Source organism: Pleurodeles waltl, chromosome 5 (assembly GCF_031143425.1).
Source record: "Pleurodeles waltl isolate 20211129_DDA chromosome 5, aPleWal1.hap1.20221129, whole genome shotgun sequence".
Taxonomy (NCBI): domain Eukaryota; kingdom Metazoa; phylum Chordata; class Amphibia; order Caudata; family Salamandridae; genus Pleurodeles; species Pleurodeles waltl.
The window spans coordinates 890,811,726-890,839,479 of record NC_090444.1 but is presented as its reverse complement, the minus strand read 5'-3'; the positions used below and the strand labels follow the sequence as shown (position 1 = coordinate 890,839,479).

General features: G+C 45.2%; 1 protein-coding gene across 5 annotated transcripts in view; it reads right to left on the bottom strand.

Annotated features, from left to right (window-relative positions):
• The window catches only part of LOC138296130 (PHD finger protein 7-like), a 1,092,052-nt gene that overhangs the window by 68,204 nt on the left and 996,094 nt on the right, over positions 1–27,754 (bottom strand). The gene's annotated exons all lie outside the window — the stretch shown is intronic.

The following is a 27,754-nucleotide window of genomic DNA, read 5'->3' as shown; positions in this document are numbered from 1 at the left end:
CGCCAGCGGGACCAGGACCTATGCAGCGACAAGCACCGGGCCGCCATAAGCTTGAGGGACTGCTCCCTCAAGGCCTTCATAGGACATGAGCCGGCACTTGGAGCATGACTTCGGGTCATGGTCACGCTCCAGGCACCACAAACAGACCCGATGCAGATCTGTCACCGACATCATGCAGTGACAGTCCTCGCAAGGTTTGAAGCTGGTCTTCGGGGACATCCTCGACTTACCAAAAACTTTGCCAAGTATTTCTTTATTTCTGCTGTAAGCCATAAAAGCAGCATACATACAGTATAATCATAAATACATATTATCCTAAAACATATTTACAACTTGTAAAATTCATGAATTGGGTTAAAATTCTTTACAACTCATGGAATTCATTAATTGGGTTAAAATTATTGACAGCAGTATTCCCTCTGACAGTTTATTCTTTGAATTTAAAATTCTCAACAGCAATGACCATTCTGCCACAAAATGGGTACTCGCTGCTGCAGGCTTAACTACGGTACTTACACTCCCACTATAGGGTTAAAAAAGGCTATTAGTTTAGAGGTAAAGGGTACTGAACTCAGTTCGAATCTCAAACCTTTCAACTAGGTACCAGGGTATAGGGAATTACAATCAATAGGAAGAGAAATCTCCTTCATTCTCACATTGTAAGTACTGGGAGACTGCAAACACTACCTTTTCGCTTGTATCGCTTATTAGAATCCAGAAGCGTCTCCTGGTAATTCTGGGTACCAAGAAGTCTACACTAGGGAATGATCCACTTCCTCAAAGGCTTTAGATATTTTGGACAGAAGAAAACAAAGTGTGCCATAGACTCTTTTTCCAAAGTGCAATATACGCCAGTACAGCTCTCGCACCCATCGTTTTTCCATTTGGGAGTGACGGAGTTCAGCGGAAGAATACCCAGTGTAAATTTTATAAACAAATGTTTAGCCTGGACTGGATGAATACTATCCAAATAATGCTCAAACTTAGAGGAACAGTTACAATTTAAAAAATGCTCTGTTCTACTGCCTGCTGTCTGGGCACAACAAATCAGGGGTAGTACCGCCTCCCAGTAAAGTCACTTTATATACTGTACTATGCCTCTAGTTATTTTCTGGGGGGGAAACCATACGTGCTCCATTTTGATCCACTGGCACATGTTCCTGAACGTGCTTGAGCCAGGAAGGTGATGCAGCTATGTCTATCAGTAATTCTAACAAAGCAATCCTATAGGAGCTCAAGTCCTCGGAGGCCCATAGTCATACCCAGTATAATAACGGCTTTAGGGAAATTACACAGTGAATTTGATTGAGAGCCAAATTAAATCTGAGAGGTGTAAGAGGCGTACTAGTGGGTAAGTTTAGTAAGGATTGACAGAACCTATTTTCAATCAAAGTTAGCCACTGAGAATTATAATATCCCCAAAGCTCAGAACCATATGTTGTGGCTGTCACTATTGCGGCCTCATACACAGTGAGGGCAGGAGAGAGAGGCCCTCCCATGGAGGTCTTGTATTTCCTCCCAATTGCCACTGACCGCTGCTGGAAGATAGTGATGCTTTTCTCAATTTGAGGGGCTCATGATTGGTTATCCGCCAGCCTTACCCCCAGATAATCAAACTGTCTAACTCGTTCAACGGGGAGCCCCCCAATGCCGCCCTTGAATCGATGAAGGCGATGTAGAGTTGGTCTTGTTTTGTTTGTACTTCCAAAACAATATTTTAAACCTAAGTACTTGATCAGCAATACTAACCCCTTTTTAAATCCAGCCTGCCAGTCTACCAGAATCTGATGGTCAGTGATCCAGGAGTGCAACCTGGCCAGAACTTGTCTGCAAAACACCTTTTGACTGATATCAATTAGACTTATCGGTCTGTAATTCCCTGGTATATCTCTGTCACCCATTTTGTAGATTGTTACTATTATTGCTCCCCGCTACATGGGGGGGATGCCATCTCCCCTAACAATGGTGTTAATCAGGGTGTTAGGTATGGTACCCAAACCTCAGGGTGAGACAAATACAGATTGCCTGGTATACCGTCACGACCTGAGGCCTTCCCCTTATGCAATGAGTTTAAGGCCTGAGCAGTTTCCACCATAGTGAAACTGGCCATCTCGGTTCAGTAGGGCCTAACTTCCTAATCCGGAGGGTAAGAAGCAACCTTTCTGCCCTTGAATGCTAGTGGCTGAACCTTGTCACTAGGCCATTCCCTGTAGAGTTCTTCAAAATGTTTAACCCATCTCTCAGGCTGGATTGCTGAGTCACAGTCAATGTTATTAGTGTATTTCCTGTCTGCTACCAATTGCCAAAATAGTTTGGTGCCCGCCTTTCATAGGGCGACAGGCTATCCCATTGACACTCTCCCACTTCTTTTTAGCATCACTTTGTTTGTAAAAGCCCCTTGCTGCTCTTATCTCTACTGTGTTTCCCTTTTCTAAAGCACCTAGCAGCAGGAATTTAGCAAGGCGACAGGTCTTTGAGAACCACTTCGACATTTGGTAGGTAGGTGCCAGCCCCTCAGCGCCTTACCACCATAAAGAGGGATCTCATTTGTTCCATCAGGTTGCAGTGTAGCTGGATAAAACTTACCAGTGGAGGGTTCATGAAAGTCAATGGGGCCAGGCTCTCTATGACCATGCTGTAAATTGAAGTTTAGATCTTCACGTCATTTGTTATGCATGATTTTTATTACCTTGATGTTACTACCCTTAGCCCAAGGGGGCATACTGCTTCTTTTAAATGAGGATGCTGCAAAGACAGCAGAAAGTGCTTGGTGATCGCTATCAGCTCTTGGAATCATGTCAATGAGGGAGGACCACAGCATTTGATCTGCGAAAATGTAATCAAGGTAACTTGTAAAGGAACCTCTCTTAAACGTAGGTAGGGTGGGGGAGTCTGACCTTGAGTTCCCATTAACCAGCCTTAACCCCATACTAGTAATTAAATTCTCTAGTTCGACTGCCACCCCTGTGGGCCTTCATGCCTCTGCCTGCACAAGCCCTGATCTACCCAGTGATCATTCGAGGTACTGTGTCAACAATGGGTGTGCCGCGTCATGTACCATACAAGCGGGACAGTCCCAAACAATAATAACCTGCTTTCGCCTGTACAAGTGGGTCAACATCTCCACAATGTGTTCTACTATGGGTATTTGTACATTTGAGGGGGCAGGTCTGATACAGATGTTTACAATAGCTATGTGCTTCGACCCCATTCAGCTATCGATCTTAAGTTCGACAGCCAGTTCATCCCTACTCTGCCACAAAATTACCTTTTGCCGTTGGGAATAGGTCCTGCTTGAGCCAGATTACCAGCCCATCACAGGTGCGTCCCAGCAGTGAGGGAACTGCATGTGTGTTAAAGGCCAGGTACCCTGGTCTGTACACTTAGGGGGTCATTACGACCTTGGCGGGCGGCATCAGCCACCCGCCAAGATCTGACCGCCATGCGGCCGCCCCCCTGCCGCGGTCATTTGGAGATCCCCACTGGCCCGCAACATAGGAGCCGGCTCCAAATGGAGCCGGCGGTGTTGCGGCCGTGCGACGGGTGCAGTTGCATCCGTCGCACTTTTCACTGTCTGCACAGCAGACAGTGAAAAGCCGCATGGGGCCCCCACGACTCCCCGTACCGCCAGCCTTTTCCTGGCGGTTTAGACCGCCAGAAAAAGGCTGGCGGTCGGGAAGTCGTAATCCCCTGGGCAGCGCTGCCCTGGCGGTCATAATACGCCGGGAGGCACCGCCAGCCTGTTGGCGGTGCTCCCGTCGTTTTGGCCCTGCGGTTGTAATACCGCCAGGGTCATAATGACCACCTTAGTGTTTTGCCCAGGTTTCTTGTAGCAAAATTATATTCTGCTGGTCTATAAACTTACACAATTCGGGATAGCTCAGCTTTGCTCTTAAACCTGCCACATTCCATGACAAAAACTTAATTGGGTCACCACTGCACGTTTTCAATCCTACTTCTTGGTAACCTCTCTTTTACTGTCAGATGCTCGTGTGAGTTCTCTTGACAGCTTGGTTTACCCCCCTCCTGGTCGTCCGCAGTGGGCCAAACAGGCTCGGAGTTGTCACACTTGCCCCTAATAGCTTGGCTGGCTGTGACCCTTTGAGTCAATCTCACAAAATAAAATGATGGACGGAGTGTTGAAACTTTTCGAACACTCACCCCCCAGTCACAGATCTGGGTTTAATCCATTGTTATTTTGCTTGCCGCATCACCCCAGTTCAGACACAGCCATATCCAAATCAGTCTTGACACTGATCTCAATGGGAGCAGTCCAGCTCTAACTGCCAAGCCAGGTCCTCCATGGACAGGATTCAAGCATCCTAGAACCAGTTTCAAGGTATCAGCCTTTATCAGCCAGTCTAGCTTGAATCCAGTGACGCACCAAGCAAGGGACCCACGTCTGGGCATACTCTAGTTTTGTCTGCTTTTGTTGCCATAAGTGCGCCGGGTATTCCCAGACGTGGGTCCCGGGCTCAGTGTGCCACTGGATTCAAACTAGCCTGGCTGATGAAGGGTGATACCCTGAAACCGGTCCCAGGATGCAAGGATTTGGCCTGGCAGTTCGGGCTGGACTGTTCCCATGGGGAACAATTTCAAGACTGATTTGCACATGGCTGGGTCCAAACTGGGGTGGCATGTTGGGCAAAAGAATTGATGGATTAAACCCAGATCTGTGACTGGGGGTGAATGTTTGATTGGTTCCGCATTTCGCCCATCATTTGGGTTTGTTTACTTGGGTCACCGCAAGTGTGCTGGGTATGACCAGACGTGGGTCCCTGGCTCACTGTGCCACTGGATTCAAGCTAGCCCGGCTGTCGAAGGGTGATACCCTGAAACTGGTCCCAGGATGCTTGTTTACAGTCCAGGGAGAACTTGACCTGGCAGGTCAGGCTTGACTGTTCCCATGGGGAACAGGGTAGAGACTGATTTGCATATGGCTGGGTCCAAAATGGGGTAGAATGGTGAGCAAAGGAATTGATGGCTTAAACCCAGATTTGTGACTAGGAGTGAATGTTTGATTGGTTCCGCATTCCTTCCATGATTTGTGTTTGTTTGCTTTTGTCGCCATAAGTGCGCTGAGGATTGCCAGATGTGGGTCCCGGGCTCACTGTGTCATGGGATTTAAGCTAGCCTGGCTGATGAAGGGTGACACCCTGAAACTGGTCCCAGGATGCTTGTTTCCGGTCCAGGGAGGACTTAGCCTGGCAGTGCGGCTGGACTGTTCCCATGGGGAACAGGATCAAGACTGATTTGCATATGGCTAGGTCCAAACTGGGGTGGTATAGTGAGCGAAAGAATTGATGGATTAAACCCAGATCTGTGACTAGGGGTGAATGTTTGAGTTGTTCCGCATTTCAGCCATCATTTGTGTTTGTTTCCTTTTGTCGCGTGGGCTCTCATTATTCTAAATGAGACTACTGGATTTCTAAGTAGCAGAGTCGTTCCTATTGTGGGGGACTGAGTCTGACCCACTTGGAAGGACCTTTGTCACTCTAAATCCGGTTTTGCTCCGCACTAACTAGCTGTGCCTCATCTCTCCCATGAGGAAGGGATGATTGGGCAGCCGAGCGCATGACATCTAAGGAACGTCTCAGGGAAGTCGTGGTCACACAGGTCCAAAACAGCTCTCTCATTTACAGTATGATCTCATATACAAATGACAAAGGCAGTTTAAGTTGTATAGATTGTTTTTAATAAAACGACTGCATTTTAGATAATAAGGCGTGAGCCGCAATAACCAGAACCATACAACACAGTAGGATTGAAATAGTCACTATGAGAGTGAAACATAAAAACAACGCTATCATGGTGTTAATAGAGTCTATTCTTTCTCAGTAGGTTATATTTTGAGCACAGCATGTTAAGCTATTAACTTGCCTTTCAGATTCCCCTGGAAGCCATCAACCCTCACCTGAGCAAAGGCCTGTGATCTGGTTCAGCATCTGCAACGAGGCAATCAGTGTCTAGTTGTGGTTCCCTTATCGGAATCTCCCTCTTGCGTCTATTAGGACAAGGAAGTGTTTTTATAACTCACATGTCAGTGTGATCACAAAATGTCCCTACGCAAGAATGTATTCAAAGACTAAACTCCTACCACGTCTATCGGCAATGTACCAGACTGTATCCTTGACTGGAGCCCAGAGTGAGCAAGAATGTGTTATTGAGAACTCCAGCTCTGAAGTAGGCTAAACAGTGTGATATCAAAAATAAAACAAGACCGTAGGACTGGCTATTTGGAAAATAACAGTACGAAGCTGAATAAAAATGCATTTAGAGCAAAGTGCACAAAGGCTCAATGCTGCAAGCAAAGAAATAAAATACACCCGGGGCAAAGTGCACAAAGGCCTAACGCCTGAAGCAAACGCGCAAAGGATACATATACCCGACCACACTACACCCTCCCCTTGTCGGTAGTAAGTGGTTTTAATCAAACAATAATAATATGCCCCAGATATAAAAATACACATAATATTTATTTCGACAAGTCCAGAGGACAGCAAAGCATAGATCCATAATTTAATTTTCAAGCATGTGACGGTAAAGCCGAATCAATATAATGTCAATTTAGAAGAAAACCCAATTTCAAAAGGACGCCACGGAAAGCAGGATATCCTCCACTTTGGCAGATGTCAACATCGGAAAATCCACGCCAAATACTATCATGGAGCAGGTGTGTTCCGAAGCCCCAAAACCATCCAAGGCGGCATCCCGTGTAGGGCCTATGAACGAGACAATACCATCTTCCTCCAGGAAGGGAATCTCGTAAACTGCCTCACGAAGCAAACGCATCCGCAGTGCACATGTCTGGGAATGAGCCCTAATCGGGAACATCAACAGATTAGCATCAACCACTGGGGGGCGTTGCAGTGAGAGACAGAGAGCCATCGCATGTTCAAACGAGCACCAGAGGCACGGAAACACAGGCTACACACAATCCAAAACCGGTCTGAATGACAGAGACCAGTCACACTCCAAATGTTCCAGGAGTGTTGCTCCAAAATGCTGCATCATGCGCTCACGACACAGCTGCGCTGATGGGAGTGCCCATATTGGATCTTGTCGTGGTGGGACAGCCATTGAGGAAGAACAGCAACACCAAAACACTAGCGAATAATGCCAAAGTGATCGGAAATCCCCCAAAGATGCTTCCGAAAATAGAATGTATAGCCGAAGGTATTAAACCGAATATGGAGGAGAAGGCATGAGCAAACCCAACACTGAAAAAATGTGCAATTCCAGCAGTGCTGGACGCATTAAATATACGTCCCACGAGTTCACCAAAGTGGCTCGGAAAGTTAGTATTTAAAAGGGACTGTATTTCCGCCGAGGACCTCGCCACCTGAAGTGCGTAGGTCTTGCGTGCAGATGTAAGGGCCACATGCTTTTGAAACAATAGAACTTTTAGTCGACTCAACTTGTCGAAATTCACCTTGGAAGTAGCAATGTAAGGCCAGATGTCTGCTACCTCCCTAAATTGAGTGGGGGGAAACAACACATTCCCGCAGCACGTAACGGCGTGGGTGACAACGACTACGTAAACTATTCCGGCACGCATGCCACAACAGGCTTCACAGTTAAGAAGGACGTAGCTGCTGTTTGAAAGCACCTGGAACGTGTTTTTAATCACGGGGACTGGAACTCCCTTTAGATAGAAAGCTAAATTCGCAACCAAGGCATTACACGCCCCATGCAAGGACAGCTGCTTACAAACCATCGAATGGCTGACAGAAGTTTCACATTCGCCACAGCTAAGAAAAACCTCCCTCATACCATTAAGACATCTGTATAAAAAGGGAAGCTCCCACACCTCATGTATGTAACTGTCTCCCAATTTCTCATATCTGCCCACCGGAATATGCTTCAAACAAGAAGTGAATTGCAGAGTAGAAATAGGCAAATTGATAACCCTGTGCATTAACCATTCAGCCGACGGAATTTCAGCCACAGTAAAAGGCAATTTCTCCAACTTTTCAATATTCAACATGACATATGTCGCCTCCTTTTTAGCCATCAGCTGCTGCTGATGTGTCAAATTAAAGGAAAAAAATATCTCTCTGGCTCTGATGTGCTGCCACGGAACGCGACCCGCCTTCAATGTCTGTAGAGTCCAACCCAACTGCATAATGGACCGCATTTGACTCTGCCCATGATATAAAGAAGACATATCTGATCTAATAATGTCTATAGCAGAGGAAACAATATTATCAATTGTATATACACGGTCGGACAGGGTATGCATTCCATTATCCACAACGGACAATGCCTGTTTCAAATTTTCCTGATCTATCTGCCTCAATCGGGCCGCTGCCTCCTGTTGTGAAAGTTTCCATATCTCATTGTACACTTCATACAAAAAACTTTTCTTCCGGGGCACTCTTGGACCTGACAAAAAATCTTGCAAGTCAGTATAATTAGACAGTAAAGTGAGATGTGCCTTAAACGCATCTAGCGTGGATGACTTTAACCATTGTTGACAAAGTTTCCCCACGCTATATGTAGTAATGATATCAGCATGCTCTGGTGATATGTAGCGAGGGTCCGCCCTACTAGTCCTGAAACCTCCCGAAGAGGTGACAAAACGTTGATGACACCCATTAGTGTCTATGGGCCACAATAACCACCCGCCCGGACTTGTCAATGAAGTGTTAAGCGTACCATTCTGGACCCAGTCTGTAAGCTCACAAAACGTGGCATTTATATAATGTTGCCAATCCTTCAATTTAAAAAGGGACAGGTATGCCAGGCATATTTAACTCCCTAATCGTCGCTAAGCCTAAACAGCTAGTCTGTTGTACAGTGTCATTTAAGAAAATCATCTGGACAGCAATAATACATACCCTAAACAATGTGTTCCTGCCCCGCATTTGCAAATTTTTTGTTCCCCAAACACTTTTCAAATCAATGGTTTTGGACCAATATTCATACCCTTCAACCGACAGCTTGGATACAAACAAATTTGAATACAGCAATTTAGTATCAGTCAACAACATCTGCTTATTAACATGCAGAGTTACTCTAAAATAATATGACTTAGCATTTTGTGGATGATGCCCAGAAAAATATGCAAATTTGTCAGAATAAGTTTTAGAACTCCCCTGTGGAGGAATCGGGCAATGTTCCCATTGTATATACTCAAAAATTGATTTAGGACTACTGGCTTTATGAATAGAGTGGTGTCCATAATAATTGTAACAAAACATGTCACCATAATTATCTCTAAACTGGTAAGCATCTTCATTTTCATAGACAGTATAATACTGCAATTCTGTCAACATCGAATCAACTGTCTTCACATCCCAATCATCAGATACAATGCCTGGTATAACGATATAATTCATTGATAATTTGAGAACATACGGTATTTGAATTATTTCAGTGGGACCATATATATCAAACATTACTCTATCCCACACAATCCCATCTGGAATCGGTACGGCAGAAATGTTCACAAAGGACAAGTCTCTTCGAACCATGTGTGATGAAAAATGCGGTTTTAACACCTTCTCCACTTGCTCAACCTCAGATCGTTCAGGAAGAAAATGACCATGTATCACCAGAAAAAAGGTAACAACAAACCCCAGCCATAGGAAAAAAGCCATCACAGTCAAGAAAAGCCACAGATAGTTCCAAGGAAAAACAAAATAGGTATTTTTGAGCCAATACATCAGCTTACGTGGAACCAGGGCTGGTGTTGAAGAGGATGAAGAATCCAACAAGGTATCATTGTCATGAAAGCAACCGGAGGCAGTTGTCGCAAAAGGTGCAACCGTAAACAAAGGAGCAGATTGTGTCTCTCGCCGTGGTACACTGTAGATAGCACCATCAGCAACATCAGTATTCACAGCAACTTGATCAAAAGAATCCAAATTATTCGCCGTTAGTGGAACAATCGCAAGATCATCTTCCACCCTCCCCAAGCTCGGAGAGGAAACAGTGTCAGTGCAAATCACCTGCAGCGGAATATCTTCCCCAGTAGTGAGAGGGATTCAGGAACTGCTGGGCGTTCCTCTTGGTCTGCTGTGCAGAATTGGCCACATGTTGTTACTTGACATTGTCAATGGAAACAAAGCGATTACCTTTGGCCCCTTGCAAAGGCGGCAAAATCACAGTTCTTATGCCGTGGATCCCTAGTACAGGGACTGGCGATCGATACGAAGGGCCAAATTTTTTCTTCACTGCAACCTTTTCACACACAAGATCCCCTACTCTGGGAATCCAACCATTAGGCGTTACTGGTTCATCCTTAATTCCTGTGGAGGCAGCACTGGCAGAAGAGTTATCTTCACGGAATTGTTGTAAATCCTGTAAAACAGTGACACGATCATTTATGTCAAAGGGCGTTTCCGCCACCTCCACACCAGGGCCATCTAGATCTGGAACAAACATTTGTGTTCCAAACAGGCACTCATATGAAGTACGACCCCCCAGGGACCTTCTAGGCAAGTTATTCAGTGCTCTCTGTACTCCATACAGGTGGGCTAGCCAGCTACGACCCGTACCTATAACTCTGGCCGTTAAGGATTGCTTTAAATCGCGATTTAAACGCTCCACAACAGAATTTCCCTTGGGATGAAATGGAGATGAGAACTGGAGCTGGACCCCCAACGAAGCCATGGTTTCCCTGAACGCCTTAGAGGCAAAAGCAGGGCCCTGGTCCGAATAAAAAGCCGCAACTGCATATGTATCGACAAAGATACGCAAATCTTTAATAACAGTCCGAGCGTCAGCCGAGCGCTGTGGCCAGACCCACACAAATCTGGAGCACGAATCTACAGCTACCAATATATATTTGTATGCACTATCTGGTGTCAGCGGACCACAATGATCCAAGTACACACACTGTAATGGTTTATTCGATATCAGAAGGGGAGTCTGTTGCGGGCGTCTAGCCGTGGAAACTTTAATTCGTTGACAGATGTCACAACAAAGCACATACTGCTTTGTCTCTCTATAGAGACCAGGCCACCAATAACGAGCCTGTAAGAGTGAAATCGTGGCAGCCACGCCTGCATGTGCCGATGCCGCCCCCTCATGTGCTGCAGTAATTAATCGAGGTCGCTCAATTTTATTGGGCATCTCACGTACACCAACGCCTGGGATTTTAACTACAGCGTTCAGCATACCACCCATACAGTAATCATATTTAGAAGGGAATCCTTTAGGATATGGCGTGCCATCAGCCATAGCCTTAATGGCAGCCAAAATCTCTGTGTCTGGTTTGGAACTCGAACGAGTTACTGCGGCCACAGTGGCAACTGCCACTGCCGACTTTGCGGCTTCATCAGCCAAAGTATTCCCAGCAACGTGTATTCCAACGCGCTGGTGTCCAAGTGTATGATGGACTTTAGAAAGCGTTTCCTTCAGATCCGCAACCTTCCCCCACAGCAATTTTTGTTTTATGGTGTTACCCTTGGAATCTCTGAACCCATTCAACCTCCAGTAATGTAAATATTAATTGAAAGACTGAACACAGTAATAGGAATCACAAACCAGCAAAGTGAATACTGCTGGATCCGCATGTTCCAAGGCTAACAACAGAGCTTTCGGCTCAGCCAACTGTGCCGTACAGTCTCCCAAAGTTTGTGTATAAGTATGTTGGGGGCAGAACTTCTCCCCCTCCATATGTCCGCTCACCACCGCACATGCAGCAGAATACTGTTGTTTAGTCCCAACCGCTGGTTGTGCAGAGCCATCGGTGTACATGACCACCTGATATTGATCAATAGGCAATGTGCCAGCGGGAACTGGGTACTCCATTTCATATTGAAGAAATTTCTGAGTCTGCAGTTTAGGGTCAAATATGTAATCTACATCAGTGGCTGTCAAAGACGTTGCCCATTGTATCCATCGTGGATGTAGAGCTTTTGAATTAGGAACACTCGCTTTTGTAACAGCCTCTAAGGCTGGAATCGGGGAAACAACAATGATGCGTTGGCCCTGGGCAAGAGGTCGTTCTTTAATCACAGCCATCTGTACAGAAGTGAGAATTTTCTCAGTCTGTGCAAAACGTTGTTCTGCAGCAGAATACAAGTGGGACTTGTATGCTATCGGGACTGTCTCACCCTCATTGAAGGTGACATATGTAAACCCAACGGCCCCAGCTATAACCCTGATGACCAGATGTGTCTTATTGTCCCGTGTGTGTAAATGCTTTACTGCTAAGAGATCAGTTTGTAAATCTCGAAGAATATGTGTATGCTCAATAGTCCATAATCTACTCGAAAAATTTGGGCGAATCAACTCGTATAATGGTTTCATACGTGTAGCATAATCAGGAATGTAAGTTCTGCCAAAATTTTGAAATCCCAATAACGACTGGAGTTTCCGAATCGTATTAGGAGGTTGCAACTGTGCACATTTTTCCAAAAAGTGTGGCGCTAAGCTCTTGCCCTCATTCGACAGCTCATATCCCAGGAAAATGACGCTGAGGAAGGCAATTTTTTATTTTTTAAAATTGAATTTGTAGCCAATTTCGCCAAATCCCACAACAATGCGGGCTACCCGTCTTAAATGTTGTAGTAACTCGTCATCAGTCAGATATATGTCATCGACATATGACAAAGCTTCAGGGTCCAACTCGTGCAAAATTTCAGTCACACAAGCCGAGAACAGTCCTGGGCTATTCTTATACCCCTGAGGCAAACAACAAACTTTTTCTGAGAGCCAAACGCACTAAAGCTTGTAAAATCCCTACTTTCGGGCGCTGTATTTTGGCAGAAGAAACCATTCGAGATATCTAAAGTTGTTCTGTATTTCTTACGCACAATATTATTCATGAGCGCTGCGCTGTGTGAATTTTGTATTGCATATGTGCGTGTATGTCCATTTAAATGTCTGTAATCCACCACTATCCTATAAGAATGGTCCGGTTTAGCTACAGGAAATAAGGGATTATTCATCGGCGAGACACAAGGCGCAATAACTCCCTGGTACTCCAATTGCGTAAGTATTTTCCTTACCGATGCCCTTGCCTAAAATTTTATAGGATATTGCGGTTGCGGCTGAGTTTCGCCCTTAATCGGAATTACATGATAAGGTGAATCCCTATCCCACCCCACATGATTTCTATATAAGGCGGGTGCTTGTGCCAGAGCCCATTCGACACTATAGGACTCTGCGAGTTCTCCCGGAACAAGTGGTGAGGACGAGGGTGTAATAACCTCCTCCCCAACTGGACAGTCGCGAACAAAGTCTAGGGGCCAATCCTGTTCAGCCAGCAGAATGTCATATAATTTGACCACACAATCCCAAAAGATGGCGTGTATTGTGTGCTCAATGTCCCCTTCTAATTGCAAAGTTACTGTATAAACTCTATCGGGATCAGAGACACGCATATCTGCTGTTTCGACTTGTATGAAGTCATCAGTTGCTTTCACCTCCAAATGCTCTAGAAGATTCCGGCAAACTATTGTGACCTCTGCCGCGCTGTCTAACAGTGCTAGTGCCCATGTCTTGTTCTTCAAGAGAACTCTCTTCTTGAGTTGCATGTCTAATTGAGACTGCCGCCACCTTTTTCTTTTTAAACTGCTGTTTTTGTTGGGTCGGTTTCTCTTCTTTCTTGATAGAAACCTCACTTGAGCGTTGTGATTCCTGTCTCGGTTTTACGTACTCTGTTCTCCGCTCTGACCGCCCACCTCTCTCATTTATCTTTTCCGATGAGTCCTGAAAGGAACGAGATTGGCGTATATCAGTATATTGATATATCAGGCACCTTCAAATTATCCCTATTTCTGAGATTATATCTTGCCTGCGGGGTCTCCGGTCGCGGAGATTCTCCCCTTTCTTTTTTAGGTGTTTGTTGTTTTTTCTCCCAGCGTTTTTTAGTACCCTCAGGTTTCTGTACTTTAGTAGAATCCTTACTACTCTTACCCTGCAACTGTGGTTTTTGCGGTCGAGCCCCTAGGCTATCACGACCGATACTCGAATATGTTTCCGCTATTATTCTCGGCAGCTCCCTCTCTTGATTAGGTTGCGGGACATCTCGAAGACACATACGCACCGCTAGTGCCACTGCCTCCCCTTTGAGATTACTCAATATAATAGAAGAAACCGCGGCAAAATTGCCCATCAGTTGCATTCCTAACTCTAAGGCCGGGGCAGCCCCATATTCATCTTGAATTTGTTTAAGCACTTCTGGTAAATTAGCCAATGTCGGTGTACTGTGTGCTGTAGTGTAGAGCGCGGCAAACACCGTGTCCCAATTATTACAATGGTCCACAATAGGAACCATACCAAAAGGCAAACACATTGTCAATATTCTATGTTTATCCTGAGGTCCCATATGGGGAAATACTGCTTCCAGCGTATTCATTTTTTGCGCCAGCCAAAACGGAGTTTCCTCTCGTTTCGCCGGTACTTTACCCATAACTGAGTGTACAGTGGCTGGATTGATACCCATAACCACTGCATGTGGTTGCGCCGGAGCAGCACGCGCTGCGTTTGTATTTAGTGTCGGCATTACAAATTGAACTAATCGTCTATATATAGCCGTTAAGTCTGTATATAAACGACGAACTTCAGCCACTGCCAATTGAGCAACCGCAGGATGTGGTGTATATGTAGCCAATAAAGGCCAGGTAGGACCATCATTACTTAGTGGACCGAACCTAACTTGTCCTATGGTGTGTGGGAGGGCGCCATCAAGCCAATTATGGTGTTCTGGATAAGATAAAGGTATCTCTAAGTATGCATACACCCTGTATTGTCCAGGGGCATTTGCAACAGTGTATTCATGAAAAGTGTGTGATGCCCCATCAACTGCCGGAAATACGACCCAAGAATAAAAAAGCTCTGTTCTATAGGCTGCATGGGCGTCCACCACAAACGTGACTGGACCCCCCTGATTCGTCAGACCATGTGCTATCAGATGTCCTGTGAGCGGGTGTCGCATATTAAGTGCGATGTTCACTACCTGGGGATTCGCTATTATGAAAACAGCACTAGGTCAGAGAAGGCACACCAATATCGGGGTTTTCCTTTCAGAGTTCAAGCTTGAACAACCGAGCGCAAAATAATAGGATGTACCTATATTGTGGTGGCGGAAATCCTCAGCGCCACGGACGTCTCCATTAACGGAACCGAGGAGTCAAAATATATATGAGACCGAGAGAGTCAGCCGGACCCGAAAATTAGAGCCAGACCAATCGTTAGCGGTGCCATGTCGCGTGGGCTCTCATTATCCTAAATGTGTCAGGATACTTCAATTCGATTTCCTCAGAAGCAGTAGATAACTCCTCAGTCCCGACCCGAGCTACTCACAACGAATATTAATCCTTCGTGCTGAGTACCCCGGAGGGGGAAAGGGGAATGGGATGGTAGAGAGAGTGCCACAGAGATGATGAACGCCAGTACTCAGTCTGCCTCTTCACATCTAAGATTGGATACAGCACCTGCAAGAGTCACAGTCGCAATTACTAGGGACATACAACATCAGTTTTTCACTTTCTACTCTCAACACTTAATTCTCTTTAATTCTATTATTTCTTCACTCACCCTGAGTTCTCTGTAGCCTTGCTTCTCAATATAAATGATAGCTCTTCTTAAAAAAATGCTTTTACTGATTCTGGAAGAACTTCTCAACCTTTGTTAGAGATTGGTTTTATGTTGCTATATATATATATATAGTTGGTGATAATGCGTTCTTCAAATCAGCTGATGTTATTTAATTTCTCCTGTCTTATTGTGACTTCTGTCAATACTTGTATTTGTAAATGCTTGTTTATTAAAGTTTGTTTCTCCTTTCTTACTTCGACATTTGTTGATAACTTGTATTTGTAAATGCTTGTTTATTACAGTTAGTTTCTCCTTCCTTACTTCGACATCTGTCGATAACTTGTAGTTGTAAATGCCTGTTTATTTAAGTTTGTTTCTCTTTTAAACTCTATTTTGGTTTATTACCATTGAATTTGTAAATGCTTATTTGTTAACAGTTCTTTTCTCCTTTAAACTTGGCCTTCGTTTATCACCTTGACATTTGTAAATACTTGCTCTTTTAAAGTTTGTTTTTTCTTTGACTTTAATATCTTAAACAAGAACCTTGTAAACATAAGGTTAATTCATACATTAACTCTGTAGCCTTGCCGACTCCCACGGGAACGGTCTACTATCAAACTCTTCGAATAAACCTTGACATAATTTATCTGTTTTCTGTAATATAATCTTAAAATGTAACTTTACCTCAGAGGAGTTTCTGTTCTGAAGCGCGCTCTCTCTCCACACAGCTGATTCCTGTCAGACCTCAGTTGAAGTGCAAGGCTTCCAGCTGGAGAGCTCGTAACCTAGCAACCAACCGATTGCAAGACTAGAACTGTAACTAACCTTCAGGACTCACAGCGGCCATCTTGGATCTTCTCTTCTTGATTCTTCCTTTGAAATAAGCGCAAGATTACTCTGCAAACCTTCTTCCAGTTTGGGCTTTGCTGTCTCCACTGAGGATATCTCTTTGCTTTTCTCATGCACTTCTTTGATTTGACTTGGCAAGATTGTGTGGTCATGACAAAATGAGACTACTGGATTTCTAAGTAGTAGAGTCGTTCCTGTGGTGGGGGACTGAGTCTGACCCACTTGGAAGGACCTTTGTCACTCTAAATCCGGTTTTGCTATGGCTAACTAGCTGTGCCTCATCTCTCCCATGAGGAAGGGATGATTGGGCAGCCGAGCGCATGACATCTAGGGAACTTCTCAGGGAAGTCGTGGTCACTCAGGTCCAAAACAGCTCTCTCATTTACAGTATGATCTCATATACAAATGACAAAGGCAGTTTTTTTATAGACTGTTTTGAATAAAACGACTGCAATTTAGATAATAAGGCATGAGCCGCAATAACCAGAACCATACAACACAGTAGGATTGCAATAGTCACTATGAGAGTGAAACATAAAAACAACGCTATCATGGAGTTAATAGATTCTATTCTCTCTCAGTAGGTTATATTTTGAGCACAGCATGTTAAGCTATTAACTTGCCTTTCAGATTCCCCTGGAAGCCATCAACCCTCATACCTGAGCAAAGGCCTGTGATCTGGTTCAGCATCTGCAACGAGGCAGTCAGTGTCTAGTTGTGGTACCCTGGTCGGAATCTCCCTCTTGCATGTATTAGGACAAGGAAGTGTTTTTATAACTAACATGTCAGTGTGATCACAAAATGTCCCTAAGCAAGAATGTATTCAAAGACTAAACTCCTACCACGTCTATCGGCAATGTACCAGACTGTATCCTTGACTGGAGCCCAGAGTGAGCAAGAATGTGTTATTGAGAACTGAAGTAGGCTAAACAGTGTGATATAAAAAAAAACAAGACCGTAGAACTGGCTATTTGGAAAATAACAGTACGAAGCTGAATAAAAATGCATTTAGAGCAAAGTGCACAAAGGCTCAATGCTGCAAGCAAAGAAATAAAATACACCCGGGGCAAAGTGCACAAAGGCCTAACGCCTGAAGCAAACGTGCAAAGGATACATATACCCGACCACACTACACTTTCAGTCAGCTGACATCTGACTGGACTTCTATGATTTCTGGATTTCTACAGGGGGGATGATGGGAAAGTAGACCTACGCGGTTATTCCTGTTCATACATTCTGTGAAAGTGGAAGGGATGTTTAATTGGATCCTTAAATGTAATGCCATCTGCCGCCTAAATCTATGTTTGAGTAATATTAGGCCACCTACTAGATCTTGATTCGCTAACTTCAGCCCTATGCAATCCTGGCCCGAATCTGGGTCTCTAATCCTCGAGGCATACCTTATGTCCTCTCTTATAACCCATCTACATTCCCTTGTTTTCCTAATCCAATGTATTACTTTGTTAGCAAGTGAGTCTTGGGATTCTATGCTGTCCATTGTTAGTTTTGGGACGTTAGTCAAATACAAGTCATACTGCCTTTTCACACCATTGGAACGGAGAGGTCCCCCTACGACTTCCTGCTCATTGGAGCCCCTTCACCTTGTACTTCCTCTGGAGGTCTGGTCTTTCCCCCCAGGTGATTTAGGACAGGGTGGCTTTGTCGCTGCTGTTTTTAGCCGTCCTATGGAGTAACATACCCTTTGGTGAACAAACTGGGAGAGGGCCTGGGGGGCTTCTAAGACAAGGTCTACTACTGGAAGAGTACCAGATAGATTTCCCCTGGTATCTTTAGGAGCCAGAGATCTTTTATTAGATTTTTTTTAAAAGGACTTGATATCTTCTGCTAAAACACCTGCCCCCCACCACGCTCAACTTCACCAAAAACTCAACAAAGAAGTCGACGTCTGTCAACAATTGACCTAGGGTAGCTCTCTCAGGATCAGCGCATGACGCAGAAAGAAAAGAACTGACGCCCTGCGGCAGCGTCTATGTACTGCTCCCGACGTCATCACGGTGACTATGACGCCAGTGACGCCCGTGAAGTCGATCAACACCACCTAACGACACGCAAGGGTATTGCTCAAAGAAAAAATCTCTGGATCCAGTCTGACATCTGGGGAAAATTCTAAGGTATGGAATCTGCAACTAGAAGTCTCTATCAGATAGAGAGCTTACTCGTCCACAAATAGAATCATTTGACTCATGCAGCTTACATGGTACATTAGGGCTACAGTGATCATTTCCACTGACGAGGTAGGCTCAAATTTTAAGGGTAGAACTTCATACTTGAACCTTTGATAATCTTCAATATCATTTTGTTGAAATCTTTCCTTGAGAATACATCACTGTCTAGAAAGAAAATGTTTTTACCTTTGGTAACGATTTTTCTGGAGGATACTCGATTTACCTACAGATTCCCCTTTAACTCCTCACCATTTGAATATTTCTGGCATCAGACCAGATCTGATTTATTTTAAAAAAGCTCTGTGAGCTGGTAGGGGGATGTAGCTCCATATCGGTGCCAAAAACGTCACTAGACACAATTGGAGCCATAACATTGGTCCAGTGATGCCCTAGCATCAGTTTCATATATATTATTTATGCATCTTCGAGGTGGCAGGATGAGAACAAAACCACATCAGGAAGCTGCACTGCAAAACCTAAACATGGAATCTTACTGTAAGGACTGTGATTGAGAATCAGCCTTCAAGAAAGAGAGGTGGGACAGGTTAGTGAGGAATATGCAAGTAGGATGTGCCCCCGAAAGATCCTTATTGAGGTAAGAAACGTATTCTTCTGATGGATACTTCTATTTGCAGATTCTTCACCTTTTGAATAGATTCTCCAGGCAGCACTCAACCGGAGGGTGAGCTTAAAGGACTGGTTAAATTAACAAAATCCTGGAAGACTATGGGGCAGCTTTAAGAGCCCCTAGCGACCTCTTAGTGTTGCCATAGCATAATATTTTTTACGCTAAGGCAGTGCTAAAGTGGCATTTTCCCTGCACCATATTTACAAAGTGGCGCAATGCATGCATTGCACCACTTTGTTAACCCTTGCGCAACATTATGCTTGCGCCAGGCATAATGTATGCAAGGTGGGCGTTCCCCTGTTAGATTTCCTTGTGCCATTTTTTGGCACTTTTAACACGTGCCCACAGCAGGCATTAAAAGGGGGCATACCATTATTTATAATGTGCCCTTTTGTACTCTGCAGGAGTAGCGCCAAAATATTGGCACTACTCCTGCAGAGTACATCAATAGCGTAAAAAAATTTATGCTACTGCCCACTACCCTGTGCCATGGTGCGCCGTATTTTAAATACGGCGCACACATGGTGGCGGTACGGGGTGCTAAGGGACTAGAGGCAGTGCCACTTTTCTTAAATCAGCCCCTAAGTGCGCCATGGGGTTTTCCTTCCTCAATTCCGAATCCAGACAGTAATGTAATGCAAAGGTGTGGAGGGAAACCCAAATCACTGTTTTGCAGACCTCTGTCATTGGCACTACGCTTACCAGAGACACCGTAGAATTGTTTGCCCTGATGGAATGATATTTGATGCCTCTGGAGACTCTTTGTATGCCAAGGTATAATACTTCTTGACACAGATGACCCACCTCAACAATGTACTCTTCTGAACAGTTTTGCCCTTCATCTTACCAGTGTAGCCGATAAAAGATGGTCATTAAGGCCCTCATTACAACACTGGCGGTAAATGCCACCTACCGCCACGGCGCCGGTCGCCAACATACCGTCGCCGTGGCCACCAGCCGCCAACCGCATCATGACCATAGACGGAATCCCGCCAGAAGGCTGGCGGTATTCCGTCAATGGTCATGGCGGCGGACGGCGGTAAGGTGGCGCTGCTGCCAGCAGCAGCGCCACGCCAGAAAAACACCACCGACCGTGCCATGAGCAATGATACGGCCTGGTGGTGTTTTGCTGGCGGACGCTGCTGCTGGCAGCAGCACCGCGTCCCGTCTCCTGCCAGAGGACCCCCTGCAAGCAGGTAAGTTGGGTTCTCCAACAGGGGAGAGGGGTGGGGGCTGCTGTGTGTGTGAGTGTGTGTGTGGGGAGGGAGGGGGTGTCTGTTTTTGTATGCGTACATAAGGTGGGGGGACGACTCTGGGAAGGGGGAGGGGTGTGGGGGCGATCCTTATCAGTGCCAGGGAAGGAATTCCCTGGCACTGATAGTGCCTACCGCCATGGTTTTCGTGGCGGTATGCTTGCCACGAAAACCATGACGGTAGGCAGGGTCATAATCCAGAGGGTGGGATTGTGACGGCCACCTGGCTGGAGACCGAAGTCTCCAGCCCAGCGGCTGTTACCACCCTGGCGGTCGGTGTATTAAAGTAGCTGTCTGTCTGAGCGGTTTCTGCCGTGATCATAATACCTTTTTTTACCATTGGCCTGTTGGCGGTATTACCGCCGCTTTATCAACGACCGCCAGGGTTGTAATGAGGGCCGAAGTCTGAAGTCCTTCATACAGTCAATATAAAAACTGACAGCTCTCTTAGGGTCCAGCCTGTAAAGCTTCTCATCCTCTTTAAAGGGTTGTCATAGGGGAGAAAACAGCAAGGGTGTTAGACTTCCCTAAACGGAAGGGCTTGACCACTCTGGATAGGAAGGCAGCCCTGGTTCTAAGGACCAGCTTACTATAAAAAAAGGAGTTAAAGGAATGCATGATGCCTAGTGCTTGCAACTCACTGACTTTTTTAGCTGAAATAGAGGCCATCATAAAAACAGTCTGAAAAGTGAGCAACCACAACTGGCCAGTATGTAATAGTGCAAAACCAGAACACATTAAACAAGTAACGACCAGATTAAGGTCCCACTGAGGTATTATGAAAAGAGAAGGGGGAACATTAGTGAGACTATTTATCCATGTCATAACCTTGGGGGACTTACCAGCGGGGCTGATCTGGGAGGCACAGAAAAGCAGACAACGTGTATAAGTGGCCCTTCACTTCACCTACTGTTCAGCACTGCTGAGCAAATGATAGGGTGAATCGTAGAATAAGCAGGCCTCGAGAGGATCTACTAAGTTGCCTGAGCACCACTTGACAAACTCCCACAATGGATTGGTAGAGTGTCTACAGGCACTTAAGATGACATCCACCACTTCAGGAGGTAGAGAAAAAGCTTTCAGGTGTCTCTGCTTAATATCCAGGAATGAAGGTGAAGGCTCTGGTGGTTAGGGTGCAACACCTGCCATTCCAATTGAGAGAGGAGATCTACCCTGTGAGGGATTCAGAGCAAAGGGCCCAAGAAAAGGTGCATCAATTCAGCATATTATACCGTTGTCTAGCAGACTGGGGCAGTTGAGATGATTTGAGCCCAATCTAGCCAAATCTTTCCAGAGAAATCAAGGTTATCAGAGGAAAAGTGAAGTGAAGTAGAAAGTTCCACTTCAACTGAAATGCATCCCCCAAGGCTTCCTGCAACAGATACTGGAGGACACAGAACTGAAGACAATGAGCATTGTGTGAGCGGCAAATAGGCCCCATAGGGTGAAGATGTACTGAATCACCTTTGAGTGAAGCAGTCACTATGGCAAGGGGACTCCGAATCAGATTCTCTGTTCTGACATTTCAAGCACAGGCCAGATGGTTGGCAACTAACCAGATCTGGTGGTACTGCATCCAGAATCAGTTGTATTGCTTCTCAACAGGGAAGGTTCAATCACACTCCACCTGCTTGCTGACATACCACATTGTGGTTGTGTTGTCCGTCAGGATCTGGTCAGACTGACCATGAAGGGATGGCAGGAAAGTCTTTAGTGACAGCTGTATTGTTCTCAGCTCCAGCAGACAGGTGGAGAGTATCTGCTCCTGTAGAGACCAAAGGACTCTGATCTCCAATTCCTCCAGGATCGCTCCCCAGCCTTGAATGGAATCGTCCATGGCCACTGCTGGTGGAGGCCGGAAGGACATTCCTTGAACTAGGTTCTCCTCCAAACTGTACTATGTCAAATCTGCTGCTGTGTCCCTAGAGACCTCTGCAGAATGTGACAGATCTCGGTCATGCTGGAACCACTGTCTGACCACTGGAGTGAGTGAGCATGGGATGCACGAAGCTAACAGATCTAGAAGTCATAAGACCATTCGGACTAGAACCTGTGCTCCATTCTGAAACACCGTAAAGAGAATGGATATTCCTTATCCTCTGAGGAGGGGTAAAAGCTGGACTTGCTGAAGTGTCCAAGACGGCATCTATGAACAGAATGTACTGAACTAAGAAGGCTCCAGGTGAGTCTTTTGCTTGTTAATGGAAAAGCCCAGTTCGAACAGCAAAGGCACCGTCGCCTGCAGATGGTGAAAGACCATGTCCAGACCCTTGCCATTGAGGAGTCAGTGGTACAAGTATTGAGATATTGGTATTCCTGAACTATTGAGATGTGCAGCGACCATCGTTATCCCCTTTGTAAAGACTCATGTATCTGAAATCAAACTGACCGGGAGGACCACAAACCAGTAATGCACTGGTTCTACTGTGAAGCTTAGGTCTCCTATGGAAATGCAGAAACGGTATGTGAAAATAAGTGTGCTGCATTTTAACAGCCCCATCCCATCTTCTGCTTCAGGCACTAACAAAACTTGAGGATGGGACAGCATCTTGAACTTTTCTTTGCACAGAAATCAGTTCAAGACCATGGGACTAAAATTGGACAAAGACAATCACCCTTTTATTGAGATCAGAAGGTACCAAGAGTAGCACCCCAATCCCTTTCCTGTTCTGGCACCAATTCCACTTTCAGGAGGAAGATCTCTACCTTCTACTTAAGAATTTGTAGGCAGTCAGCTGAAGGAAAGGAAGAAGAGAGGAGAATTGGTGAAGGGGCCGGCTGCAAGGGTAGTGCATATACCACTTTCCACAATCTGCAAGACCCTTTAGTATGAATGTATGACCTTTATGACTTATGGGAAAGAGGATACCCATCCTCCACAAGGCACCATGTGGTATCGATAATAGGGAAAAATGGCTTCTTCCGTGTCATGGCTGTGGAGGAAGTGGAGGAGGAGGAAAGAATAGGAAGGGAGAGGAAAAGCTCGGCCTCTACTTTCGCAGCAGCCTAATACTGTTTAAATAACCGGTTTTGCTACTGCTGCTGATGATGCTGGTTTTGCAGCTTGCCCCGAATGGAAAAGTCTCTGGTAACCCATTGAAACTTGATAAACTGCTCATTGCCCTGCTGCTTAGTTTGGAGACATAGAGACCTGTAGCCTTGCTGTCCTTGAATCTCTCAAGGGCCGCATCTGATTTTGTCCCGAACAAGTGGGAGTTGTCAAAGGGGAGGTCCACGAGGGGTGCTTCGACATTGGTGGAGAATCCAGCAGCCATGCGCAACGAGTGAGCGTAGCTGACATACCCACAGCATGTTCTATGGAGAATGCTGTGTCCACACCTAACTGAATGACTTATATGGCTGGAGTTTGGTTGGCCTGCACCAGCTCAATGAACTGTGCCTGTAGTTGGTCTGGGAGGTTCGGAATCACCATGTGTGCCATTTCCTATATGTCATGCGAGTAACAGCCAATTAGGCATGTAGTATTAAGTGACTTTAGGGCCATGCTTCCTGATAAAAATGACTTCTTGTCAAACTGTTGAAGCCTCTTAAACTCTGATGGGATGGTCGTAAATGCACCAGGGAATAGTTTGGAACAGCAGAGGACTGGTATCATCAGACTGTCCAGCGATGGGTCAACTGACAAAAAGGCTGGGTAGCCTGGGACTGCCTCTGTATCTCATGGTTACTTTACAGCTAACAACAGGGGCAGAGGTTGTTTTTTCCTAAGCGACCATAACTGAGTCTGTGATGGTATCAAAGGGACATAGGTATTACATTCCATATCACAATCATCAGAACCCCTAAGTCAAGATATTTGGCTTGACCTCCACAGATAGTAATAGCAATTCCAACATTTCTTCGCCTTACAGATCACTGCATATTAAGATGTGAGCTCTGGAGATGGAAGGCCAGATGGTGGATTTAATTCCCACTCAGGGCAGGTCTCTAAACCACTTGCAATTCCTTAAGATGAGGAAATCAGGGACCATTGTGACCAAATGCTTATTTCCATTGTCAGCCACCATGTTTCCCTTCTGGATTTATACAGAGGGCCCAGGAGCTCCATCAAAGGGAGAGTAGATGGAGCAGGGGACAGCGCTGGTGTGGGGAAGAACCTTTCAGAATTACTATGGGGGAAGGGTCAGCAGAAGCGCCAGAGTCAAAGTCCTTGCCAGTGTTGGCACTGTAGCTGGGCCATAAAGGTGGGAAGCAGAGGCAGAAAATTGTCAAAGAAGCCTTAGGTAAGGCTGACCTGCAGCAGTCCAACTGGAAAACCATAGGATCCATAGGTCTAAAGGTGCTCCAAAGAGAACCACTGCCCTGAGGAAGATCTTGATCATATTGTTCAGCAAGAAGGCAGCCCATTACTGGAAGAGAAACCTCTGGGTAAGGCTGACACAGCTGAGTTATAGGTGAGTGAGCCACAGGTGTGGAAGGTCTGGAGTGTGGCATCAGGGCTGAAGAAACCATAGGCACTGGCTTCTCTTGAGGTACAAGGCCAGTTCTGGCTCGAACAAGGAGTCTTGAGTCATATGGGAGTATCTAGGCGACAATGCTTGTGTTGAGAAGAAGACTGCGACTTCAGTGACATTGTCTTAAGTGAGAGTTCCTCCTGGCACAGCAATTTTCCTGGCCTGGGCTATAAAATGTTTGGCCTCCCTTTCTTTGATGACCTTGGGGTGCATGCTACTGCATGACTCGCACAATCTTGCTTCCTGGTCAAACACTCAGGCACCAAAGACAGATGTTGGGTGAATCCATGATGGCCATTTTTCCATCACAGCCCCTGAAGTATTTAAAACCTAACAGTTTTAGGGGTGACATCCCTGCATTGCACGAAAAAAAAAAAAATCCATGACAATGGTAGAGAAATTATCAAATGAAACGTCAGATAATTTGAAGAGAGTGGAAGGAAAAAAGGGAAAACTGATGACAGAGCACCTTCGGGGGCACTTTATAGCTCCAGCAACATCACAGTGACATTGTTTCTGGCACAAAGATAGAGCTGTCAGCCGCTGCCGGCGTGAATAGCTATGAAAAGATTTTAGATGCAGTCTGACATCTGACATATTCAAAAGGTGAAGAATCAAAAGGTGAGGAATCTGCAGGTAAAATTACATCACCAGTACAATCAAGCTACTGTAGAAATACAAGCCATATGAAATACATCCTGAGCTCAAACTATCACCACTTATCAAACATAATTTTGACACTAGACCAAACCCCCACATGGTCCCTCCCTAGTTAACACTTGCTGGCGCAGAAAAAAACAGAACACAAAGTTTTACTGAAAGGCTAGTGCATATAGCAGGCAGACACAGTTGACTAGCAGCAATGTCCCATTTTAGATCCAACAAACACTCCTTACCACAACAATGTTTGTTGGAAGAGACACACTAATTGTATGCAAAAGATAGACGTTTTGGTTCATATTTAGCAAGCTAAACAAAACTTTGGTGTGAAATTCGACATCAGTGAGCACCAAAATTCAATTTTATTGATTTCATCATTAAACACAAAACGACCCAATGGCTACTTAGGATGTATGACAAGTGCTGGATACCTGGGTGCATAGCAGAGTGTTAAAGAACAATTTGATATGCTGCATTTGTGATGGCCTTCTAAGCAAACGTGTATGCATTTTTGAGTACCCAAGAAGAGAGGTTTTGTGTCCTCTATTCAACCCATCTCTGAACCGTACTTGTAGAGCAGCTTCTGTCGATCTGTTGGCGCTGAAATCTGCTAGTATCTCTTTTGATGGAGATTCACTTTTAAGAGGGCTTTCAAATTGTGAAGAGGTGATTATATGTTAGTGCATTAAGAAAGGGTGGCTGTGGTGTCTACGAAGCAAGAGGGGCTATTTCTGCTGTACATGAGCTTCTGTGAGGAGTGGCAGTGGAGGGAGTGGTGTGGGGGAGCAGGGGAGGGAACAGAAGGGAAAGAGAAACCAAGCTCTAGAAGGGGAAGCATTGTTTGAAACTGCCTGCTAGGAGACAATACGGAAGAATGCTTAGCTGCTGCTGCACTGAAAACCTCATGTGACTTTACCAGCCGGAATTAACGCCCAGTAAAATCGGATCCAGTGTTCCAACACCCAGGAAAACTTGGAGTCAGATGTACTGAGCTTATTTCTGTGCGCAAACGGCCTGATTCACAGAACTGGGCCGTTTGCAGACAGAAAAAAACATTTCAGGATGTACAAATGATATTTTGCGATTCGGTAATCTATTACTGAGTCACAAAATAGGTTTGCCAGTCGGTATTAGGAAGGGGCATGTCAAGGACGTCCCTTCCTAATAGCAAGAGGATGTAGGAATGTTTTGCGACCGGGAATGCGGTCACAGAACATTTGGAGTTACAACCAACTTCAAGTTGGTGGTAACACATTCGGAAACGGGAAGGAGTCCCCAAGGGGTCCCTTCCCCTTTGCGAATGGGTGTGCAAATATTTTTAAGAGAAAGCAGTGGTCCCTACCTTTTAAAAAAAGGAAAATGGGCTGCACTACAAAAAATAAATGCTTTATTTAAAAAACAATCAGGTGGTATGCTGACCACAGCAGGCCACCATCTCTATGATTGTAGTCATTCACAATGGGTTGCAAATTGCGACCTGCCTCATGAATATTGATGAGGCAGGCCCATTTGCGACCCACTGTGAATTGCAAAAAGTGTTAAACAGTGTTGTACATCGCATTTTGCGATTTCCTAATAGCGAATCGCTAAGATTCACTATTAGGTAATCGCAAACCAGTGATTTCAAACATCTGGCTCTTGGTGCGGGAACACCTGTCCACTGAGAATCTGACAGAGTGGAATTCCATAAGGTAATTCTGCTCCACCTGACTCATAATCAGCGCCCCAGAGGTTGATCTTATGACAATGGAGACCTTCACACCAAAGAATATTGTGTGTCTGTTACTACTTTTAACCTCTTGGTCCTCAAACTCACAAATCTTATAACTAAAAGCTAAGTGTTGTTGATAAAAGACTAATGCCTGGAGGTTAAGTACGCTTCACTTTCCACATTTAAAAGGGACTCAAACAAAAAAAACAAAGATTGATAATAAGCTAACTATTGTAGAATGGTCCGGTCACAATTAAGTTTTGGTTTAGGTGTGGCCTACTAGGTTTCCAACTCTTCATTCTCAAAAAACCTACCCTGTGCTTTCCTTTACACCTTTTGTTAGCTGGTCACTCCTCAATCCCTCGATCTATCTAGCAACGTTGCATTTCAACTTCTCCTATTCATTTCACCACCTGCCTCATCTCGGCACTCATAGTGCTCCTGCCTTTTCCACCTAGCCAAAACCAATAAACACTGCTTTGTCTTCTTGTCCTGCT